Raw genomic sequence first — 10,000 nt, 5'->3', positions numbered from 1 at the left:
AACAAAATCCATTTCAGAAAGCAAAAAGTCGCATCACACCACCACTTCCTGTACCCAAACACTTTTATCAATCGCACCCACACGACCAATAAATACTTAACACTCGCATATCACATCACGCACACACACACACACACACACACACACACACACACACACACACACACACACACACACACACACACACACAGCCCGGTAGCTCAGTGGTTAGAGCGTTGGCTTCACAAGCCAGAGGACCGGGGTTCGATTCCCCGGCCGGGTGGAGATATTTGGGTGTGTCTCCTTTCACGTGTAGTCCCTGTTCACCTAGCAGTGAGTAGGTACGGGATGTAAATCGAGGAGTTGTGACCTTGTTGTCCCGGTGTGTGGTGTGTGCCTGGTCTCAGGCCTATCCGAAGATCGGAAATAATGAGCTCTGAGCTCGTTCCGTAGGGTAACGTCTGGCTGTCTCGTCAGAGACTGCAGCAGATCAAACAGTGAATTACATACACATTACCTCCGCTACACCACCACAAATCGTTCCATGACGCTATACATCTTGCCTGTGTGTGTCGCGACGTGGCAGTTCATCTTATAAATCCACAAGACACTGTAAGGGTGAAATATCCCACCTCTGCATAAATTCTTGATTGCATCGTCTTCTGAGCATAGAGGAAGAAAAATAGCCCGCCTTTGAACGCAGACATGTTCCTCGTATCGCTCTCCCTCTCCTGTGTGTGTGTGTGTGTGTGTGTGTGTGTGTGTGTGTGTATATGTGTGTGTGTGTGTGTGTGTGTATGTGTGTGGGTGTGGGTTTATTTATTTGTTGGGTGCGTTGTGTATGTTGTTTGTTTGTTTCCACGTCGGCGGGAAAGGGTTGAGGTACATTGTGTAAGTGTTTATGGTGAGACTGTTTGTTCCCAGAAAGTTGAAACGTATAAGACCATGAATCTAGCTGTGTGTGTGTGTGTGTGTGTGTGTGTGTGTGTGTGTGTGTGTGTGTGTGTGTGTGTGTGTGTGTGTGTGTGTGTGTGTGTGTGTGTGTGTGTGTGTGTGTGTGTGTGTGTGTGTGTGTGTGTGTGTGTGTGTGTGTGTGTGTGTGTGTGTGTGTGTGTGTGTACATCAGCCGGAGAGAGAGACAGAGAGGAACTTGATGGGAGTGAAGAGAGATAAATCAAAAGTTAGGAGACAAATTATTCACAAGATCAAGTGGCGAATGAGGAGCAAAGGAAGTGGCATAGTGGAAGTGAATGCATACCTCATACGAAAATGAATAAATAATATAATTAACAGTTATGAGAGGAATGACGTCAGAAACAACGAGAGAGAGAGAGAGAGAGAATAGAAAAGGAAAGAATTGATGGAAAAGAGAGGAAGAAAGGAACAGGAAGAAAAAAAATGATGTAAGAATGGAAAGAAAAATTTATCTATTGTAGTAAGAACGATGGAGAAAAGGATACAGAGAGAGAGAGAGAGAGAGAGAGAGAGAGAGAGAGAGAGAGAGAGAGAGAGAGAGAGAGAGAGAGAGAGAGAGAGAGAGAGAGAGAGAGAGAGAGCAGTAATGAGAAAGAAAGAACAAAACGAGAAAATAATGAAAAGAAATAACGAACAAGCTGGAAAAGAAAATGAAGAAGGAATTGAGGAAGGAAAGGAAGATGGAGGAGGATTGAAGGGAATATATGAACAGCAACATACAAGATAAACAAAAAGAATGAAGTCAAAAGTCACGAAGCCTTTATTATTATTATTATTATTATTATTAAGTCAAAAATCACGAAACCTTTTTATTGTTCTTCTATTTTTACTTTTTATTTTTATCTATTTAATTTATGAAGGAGAATTAAAGAGACTAATATGAACAAAAATATAAAAGATAAATAAAAAAAAAAGACTAAGAGAATAATTGGAGCATCGTAAACATAAAAAAAAAAATAGTGATTGTGAAATGAAAAAAAGAAGAAAGTAAAGAGAACCAAAAAAAATTGGTACAAGAAAGAAAACGAAATTAACAATAATCAAAATTTAAAAAAAAAGCCAAAAACGAAAAACAAAAGAAAAAAATGTGCTCAGTGAAATGCAAAAAAGAACAAAAATATGAAAGATTTGAATAATAAAATAAAAAAAAATGACGAGAGATCAGGAAATATATAAATGTGACCGAGACAGAGAGAGAGAGAGAGAGAGAGAGAGAGAGAGAGAGAGAGAGAGAGAGAGAGAGAGAGAGAGAGAGAGAGAGAGAGACAGAGGCATCACTTGTCAATTCTCTCTCTCTCTCTCTCTCTCTCTCTCTCTCTCTCTCTCTCTCTCTCTCTCTATCAGTTTTTATTCTCTCACCTTTCCCACATGTAAATCTGCTGTCAGTTCAGTGAGTTGAATATTTCCAGACTCTCTTAAAAATGCATTCCCTTCCTTCCCAAACACGTATATTTTTTCCCCCTCATACCCACCACCACCACCACCACCACCACCACCACCACCACCACCACCACCACCACTTAACACTTAATCTCACTCATTCTCTCCTTCCGCCTCTCACGTTGTTTTCAGCTCACCTTTACTTTCTCACTGTCATCTCTTCCCTTTTCTTATTATGTAGAATATCCTTCTTTTTTTTTCAGAACCAAACTTTTCCTCTTCAAGTTTTTTTTTTTTTTTTAATATTTTTTTGATGATAAAGTGTTATGTGCCAGATCTCTTCCTCCTCCTCCTCCTCCTCCTCCTCCTCCTCCTCCTCCTCCTCCTCCTCCTCCTCCTCCTCCTCCTCCTTCCTTCTCCTCCCCCTCCACACCTCCCTTTTATTTATACGTTGTCACGTCTCATATCTTTTTCCTCCCTTTTCCCTTACTCTTTTCCTCGCCTGAGAGAGAGAGAGAGAGAGAGAGAGAGAGAGAGAGAGAGAGAGAGAGGAAGGAAGGTGGGTTTGATAAAGGGAATGGAAAAGGTGGAGAGAACGAAGGAACGGAAGGGGAGAGAAGAGAAAGAGTGTAAAATGGGAGACAGATTAAAGGGAGAGAGAATGAAAGGGAGAGGGACAAAGTGAGAGAATGAGAGAGAGAGCGTGTGAAGAGTTTGATAGAGTGAGAAGAGTGAAAAAAGGGAGAGAGAGAAAGGAAGAGGGTTAGGACTAAGAGAGAGAGAGAGAGAGAGAGAGAGAGAGAGAGAGAGAGAGAGAGAGAGAGAGCAAAACCACAGAAATTCACACAAAATTCCATCCTAATCCAACTTTTTGACTTCCTTATACACACAACGAAAAACAAGGACGAGAAAAAACACAGACGGAAGCAACACGTGTATTAAACTCTCTCTCTCTCTCTCTCTCTCTCTCTCTCTCTCTCTCTCTCTCTCTCTCTCTCTCTCTCTCTCTCTCTCTTGTCTTCCTCTTTTTTCCCTCCTGCCGTGTGAGGTTACAGGGAGTTTTAGTAAGGTATGAATTGTTGAGGGTGTGTGGGTGACGCTGTGAAGAAGTGAGGAAGACAGGTCACAATTTACCTCACGTTTTATGGCGAGACTTTATGAATAGTGAGGCCGCTAAAAATTATCCCGAGAGAGAGAGAGAGAGAGAGAGAGAGAGAGAGAGAGAAATATATATACTGCATCAAATATGCTAACTTATGTATTCTCTCTCTCTCTCTCTCTCTCTCTCTCTCTCTCTCTCTCTCTCTCTCTCTCTCTCTCTCTCTCTCTCTCTCTCTCTCTCTCTCTCTCTCTCTCATTATGTCCGGAGAGTGATTCCCAGCTGAGTGAGTGAGCGAGCGATTGAGTGAATGATAGAGGAAGTAAATCAGTCAGTCAGATAATCAGTAAGAGATTTGTGGGTAATTAGTTCATTGGCCTCTTAGTTAGCCAGTCAGTCAGTCAGTTAGTCAGTCAGTCAGTCAGTCAGTCAGTCAGTGAATCATCTTGTTAGACCTTCATTTTCGTATCCAGGCAGTTTGTTATTTAGTTATTTCGTTGGCTTCTTGATTAGCCTTTCAGTCAGTCAGTTAGTCAGTTAATGAATCATCTCGTTAGACCGTCAGTTACTTATTATCTAGGTAGTCTGTTATTTAGTTATCTAGTTAGTCAGCTTCTACTTAGTCAGTCAGCCAGTTTGTTATCTTGTTCTTTAGCCAGTCAGTTATTTAAGTAGTGTATTAGTTATCCCGTTAGTCAGTCAGTGAGTCATGAAGTTAGTGAGCGCAGTGGCGGAAGAAGTAACTTAGCACGCTGCTCGTACCTCATCAAATGTGTTCCTCCCTCCCACGTAAATTTACGAACCGGAAACTTGTAGCACAGAGGAAAACTGGATAACTCTCTCCGTGCCTGCATTCCAAATTTACATCCTTAGCGGGGCCTGAGGCAAGTCCTACGCGCGACCAACGACCCAAGGATACGTAGGAAGGCAGGAGGGAAGGATCAAGCTTGCATATCCTTACGAAAACATGGGAATTCCTTGCCTGACTTTTAAAGAGAAAATTTCGCATCAATTTTTCGGTCTTTTTTTAGTCTACTTTTGTTCTTTTTCATATTTCCACGTAGCCACTAGAAGCAATTAACATTCTCTCGTCTTAGATTAATTTTCCCACCCTCATGAAATTCCTTACGCCGATGAAAATTTAATGCTTCTCTGGAGTATAAGGAAGAGATGATGATGGAGGGGGAAGGGGAGAAGTTGATGATGGTGTAGAAGGAGGAGGAGGAGGAGGATACGAAATAATAAACTGAAGAAAAAGAAAGGATATACAAGTAGTAGGAGGAATAAGAGGATTAATCCCCTTCACTACTATGACGCATTTCCACATTCATTCTGCTTACTATTTGGTGATTTTGTACAGCCTCAGAAACTTCAGTAGGGATTAAACTAGTGAAGATTCTGGCCATTAATCTTCTGACCTCCATAGACCCTTCCTAATGGCAATAAAATGGTCTAATCGTACACAAATCTCAAGGCAAGAATGTGTCCCAGTATTGAAGGGTTAAGGACAAGAAGAGCAGTAATAACTATGAGAAAATAAGATACAGAGGAAGAAGCGCAGATGCAGATGGAAAAAATAATCAGATACAACTTTCCTGAACGTTATTTTTCTTTCATTCCACTTTATAGCGTCTCTAAAATTATCTTAAAACATTTGACTTTACAGATACTACCCTAAATCTTAACCATGAACTTAAAATATTTGCCCTTAAAATTCTGCGTCTGAATGTATATCCTTCAAACTTTGATGTTCTACGTGAATAAAAAAAAATATATCCTTAATTTTTTATACAGAATCTACGTAACTGGAGAGAAAAATTAAGTCAAGATCAAGGTCAAGAAAGGCAGAAGAAAGGTTAGAATTTATTAACTGATCTGTGTCCAAAAAAAAAGACCATATTGTGAGAAAAAAGATATCAGGGACTTGAAAACAATGTAGAAAACTGAACAAACAAATATCAATGAGAGAAACTAGACAAAAGGAGGAAGGTGGAGGAAAATTCAAATAAAAAAGGAGTATAGAAAAAGAAGAGATTGAAATACAAGTGAGAAGAGAAGAGATAAGAGAAGTAAGGAGGAGAAGAGACAGAGAGGTGAATGGAGAGGGTGTGGAAGGAGGAGTAGGAAGAGAGGAGAGGGGAGGGGAGGGAAGGAGAGAAGGTAAAGGAGAAGATGGGAGGATAGAGAGGCCTGGGACGTGAGAAAAGAGGTGGAAGAAGAAGTGGGGGAGAAGGAGGGATGGAAGGTTCAAGGTTCAGTGGAGAGAGAGAGAAGGGGTGGAGGAGAAAGAGGAGAGGATAAGTGGAGGAGGAGGAGGAGATGAAAGGTCGAGGAGTTAGCTGTCAACACAAAGTTTTTTACTGCTCCGCCTGTCACCACCAGATTACCACCACCACTGCCACCACCACCACCACCACCACCACCACCACCACCACCACCACCACCACCACCACTACTACTTACCTTAATGTATGTTTATTCTATTAAACATAAAATATCACCACCGTCTCCACCACAACGCTAACCACAAAATTCAAGCTTCTCTTTCAACGCCACCACCACCACCACCACCACCACCACCACTACCACCATTAGCACCACTAACTTAAACCACGTAGGTATATCAACACCACAGCTACTCCAGTCGTGTAGAGAGACCAACACCAATCCTGTCGTCATCACCAACACTACGACTTCAAACCACTACCAAACCACCACCGCCTCCGCCACCACCACCACCACCACCACCACCACCACCACCACCACCACCACCACCAGCGCATCATTTTAATCTTGCGTTTTTTTGTTTTTTTCATCGTTGGTGTTCTCCTTTGCTGTGATTTTCATTTTCGTCTCTTTTATTCAATAGCATTCTGGATTGTTGTCCTTGTCCCCTTCCTCTTCATGTTCTCCCTTCTCCTCCTCCTCCTCCTCCTCCTCCTTCCTCTTCCTCTTCCTCTTCCTCTTCCTCCTCCTCCTCCTCCTCCTCCTCCTCCTCCTCCTCCTCTTCTCTTCCTCCTCCTCCTCCTCCTCCTCCTCCTCCTCCTCCTCCTCCTCCTCCTCCTCCTCCTCCTGTTCCTCCTCTTCCTCCTCCTCCTCCTGTTCCTCCCTCCTCCTCCTGTCTCCTCCTCCTCCTCCTCCTCCTCCTCCTCCTCCTCCTCCTCCTCCTCCTCCTCCTCCTCCTCCTCCTCCTCCTCCTCCTCCTCCTCCTCCTCCTCCTCCTCCTCCTCCTCCTCCTCCTCCTCCTCCTCCTTCTATCCCCCCCTTCACTGGAGCATGCCGTGTTATGGACGAGAAGCACAAAATATGCTTGTGTAGTTTTGCGCATTTTTAATTTCATATTTTTCAACATCTGATTTATTTTTATTTTTTTTTCAGCGCTGCTTGTTTCGTGATTTTTAAACGATTTTTTTTTATTTTTATTTTTTTCTATTTTAAAAATATAATTTTTCTTTTGTTTTAAAGAATATTCTCTCTCTCTCTCTCTCTCTCTCTCTCTCTCTCTCTCTCTCTCTCTCTCTCTCTCTCTCTCTCTCTCTCTCTCTCTCTCTCTCTCTCTGAGGGATTAAAGGGACAAGTCATTCTTTTACAAATGGAATCTGGGTGACCTTCTATCTTCCCTTTATAATTCACTCCTGCAGGCTCACCATGTCTCGTTAAAAGTTGTCACCCTTCTCTCCTTTTCAAATTCCCTTTGTTTCTTTCAGTTTACTGATTTCATATGTTCTTGAAATGACTCCTTGAAATGATTGAAGGTACTTTTTACATAATGCTCTTGAAATTATCCTTGCTAATGTTTGAAAGTGATGATAGAAGTGTTCCTAAAAATAATATACCTATAAGATAGATATATGAAAACTCTAGTTACATCTTGTTCTTGAAAAGTACCTCTTTAAAAAGTAGATCCTTAATGCTCTTAATAAAATTCCCTCTGAAAAAATCCCTCAAAATGTATAAAAGTTATTCACATTGGTCGTCTAAAAGTACTGGTTCTTTATTAACCTTAAAAAAACATGTAATGATTGGAAGTCCTTAGTAATTCCTTGAACAACAGTCATCTTATGAGTCATTCGTTCAAGGAAAACCCGATTTTCACAATTTATCGTACTATTTGAAAATGTTCAGGAAATAATACTCCGTTATTCATATGAAAATAGTTATCGAAGATAAGATATTCTTCCGTGATTTCAAAATATCCATTAACATGAAACTTAAATCACGATCCATTTCTCTGTTAATGACATTACCAAACTTATTGTTTCAATTCAGTCTTTTTTACTCAGTTCTCCTGAATGTCTGTGAAACCACAAACAGTGAGAGATTCAAATTATTGCTACAGTGTTAAAATCTCACCCTTTATTCTTTTACAATAGTAACAAGGATTTCTTACCAAACATTCCCTAAATCCTACTCAAACTCTAATGTCATAGTTCTTAATATTTAAGTATCTTCCCTACTAATAATATCATGACTCTTATTAGTACATCACAGTTATTATATGCAATTTAACTGAACGTAATTTAAACTACTGCCAATAAAAATGAATTGCAACACTCTAATCCCTCCCTTGCTGTAGTGGTCTAAAACAATGAACTTTCACCACGAATAACATCAAGACTCTTATTAGTACAACACAGTTACTATAAGCAATTCAAGTGAACGCAATTTAAACTACTGCCAATAAAAAAAATTGTACCACTCTAATCCCTCCCTTGATGTACAATAAACTTGCACCACAACTACCCAAAGCTTAGCAGTCACGGGGTTGAACAGAGGATTAAATAAACCTTAGCAAAGGCATTAGAGGGCAGGAACCTCTTCACCTTGACCTGGCTGGCTGTTCCCCAAGCTGTGGCAGAGATTCATGGATGCAATGCTGATGTTCTTGCCGGAGAATTGTTAGGGATTTGGGGCTAAGAGGCGGCTGAAGGCGGACTCAGCTCAATTGTGGGGAATGCAATGCTGGGGATGGCTCAAGGGAGGAGGAGGAAGAGGTGTGTGTGTGTGTGTGTGTGTGTGTGTGTGTGTGTGTGTGTGTGTGTGTGTGTGTGTGTGTGTGTGTGTGTGTGTGTGTGTGTGTGTGTGTGTGTGTGTGCTATGTGACGAGTTTGTGGTCAAGATACACAGTGTACGTATATTAGTGTGTGTGTGTGTGTGTGTGTGTGTGTGTGTGTGTGTGTGTGTGTGTGTGTGTGTGTGTGTGTGTGTGTGTGTGTGTGTGTGTGTGTGTGTGTCTGTCTGTGTGCGTGTGCGCGCGTGTGTGTGTGTGCGGTATACATCCCCGCGTTCTCACCTCCATCATAGCATACTCTATAACAAACACACCTATGATCTGATAAGCATCACGTATCCCTCTGTCTATTATATTCATTCCCCGTGGCTTTGATATCATGATAATCACACGCATTAACTCGCCTGTGATGCATTAGAAAGTGTTGCCCACCCACTAATCATCCCCCATCCATCATCTACTAATCATTATCACACTCTAATCATCTCACGCAGTAAAGAATCTTGGTGAGTGGGTGAGTGTGAGTAATAATAGATGATGGGGGGAGACAAAGGGAGACGCAGCCGGGCCTCTCTCCTTTACTTGAACGTGTGGGTTGAAAAGTCTACGGGAATGCTTGGTTATGTTTTACTGTTTGATAGTTCAGAATGCTGCCCTTAGTTTGCTTGGTTTTGTAATGTGTGTGTGTTTGACTGACTGTATGATCGGCTGCAGTCTCTGACGAGACAGCCAGACGTTACCCTACGGAGCGAGCTCAAAGCTCATTATTTCCGATCTTCGGATAGGCCTGAGACCAGGCACACACCACACACCGGGACAACAAGGTCACAACTATTCGATTTGCATCCCGTACCTACTCACTGCTAGGTGAACAAAGGGCTACACGTGAAAGGAGACACACCTAAATATCTCCACCCGGCCGGGGAATCGAACCCCGGTCCTCTGGCTTGTGAAGCCAGCGCTCTAACCACTCAGCTACCGGGCGTGTGTGTGTGTGCGTGTATGTGTGTGTAATTCACCTCGGTTGCCTGCTGGTCACCCAGCCAGTCTTCCCCATTACGGAGCGAGCTCAAAGCTTATAGACCGATCTTCGGGTAGGACTGAGACCACAACACACTACACACACCGGGAAAGCGAGGCCACAACCCTTCGAGTTACACCCCGTACCTCTTTACTGCTAGGTGAACACACCCCACACATTAAGAGGCTTGCCCATTTGCCTCGCCGCCTCGGGACTCGATTGTGAGTCGGGCGTGCTAACCACTACACTACGCGGTGTGTGTGTGTGTGTGTGTGTGTGTGTGTGTGTGTGTGTGTGTGTGTGTGTGTGTGTGTGTGTAATTCACTGTTTGATCTGCTGCAGTCTCTGACGAGACAGCCAGACGTTACCCTACGGAACGAGCTCAGAGCTCATTATTTCCGATCTTCGGATAGGCCTGAGACCAGGCACACAACACACACCGGGACAACAAGGTCACAACTCCTCGTGTGTGTGTGTGTGTGTGTGTGTGTGTGTGTGTGTGTGAGTGTATGTGTGTGTGTGTGTTTGTGCATAT

At 42.5% G+C, this 10,000-nt stretch overlaps 1 protein-coding gene and 1 long non-coding RNA gene across 4 annotated transcripts in view; one reads left to right on the top strand and one right to left on the bottom strand.

Moving 5' to 3' along the window:
- Nucleotides 1-8,672, top strand: part of LOC123515119 — a 14,367-nt gene extending 5,695 nt beyond the window's left edge. Inside the window, exon 2 of the long non-coding RNA XR_006677781.1 lies at nt 8,428-8,672. This is a non-coding gene — a long non-coding RNA (uncharacterized LOC123515119). The remainder of the gene's footprint in view (nt 1-8,427) is intronic.
- Nucleotides 1-10,000, bottom strand: part of LOC123515080 (lachesin-like) — a 115,890-nt gene that overhangs the window by 5,180 nt on the left and 100,710 nt on the right. The gene's annotated exons all lie outside the window — the stretch shown is intronic.

The sequence above is a fragment of the Portunus trituberculatus genome, chromosome 5 (genome assembly GCF_017591435.1).
Source record: "Portunus trituberculatus isolate SZX2019 chromosome 5, ASM1759143v1, whole genome shotgun sequence".
Classification (NCBI taxonomy): Eukaryota; Metazoa; Arthropoda; class Malacostraca; order Decapoda; family Portunidae; genus Portunus; species Portunus trituberculatus.
This window is presented reverse-complemented; position numbering and strand designations above follow the sequence as displayed.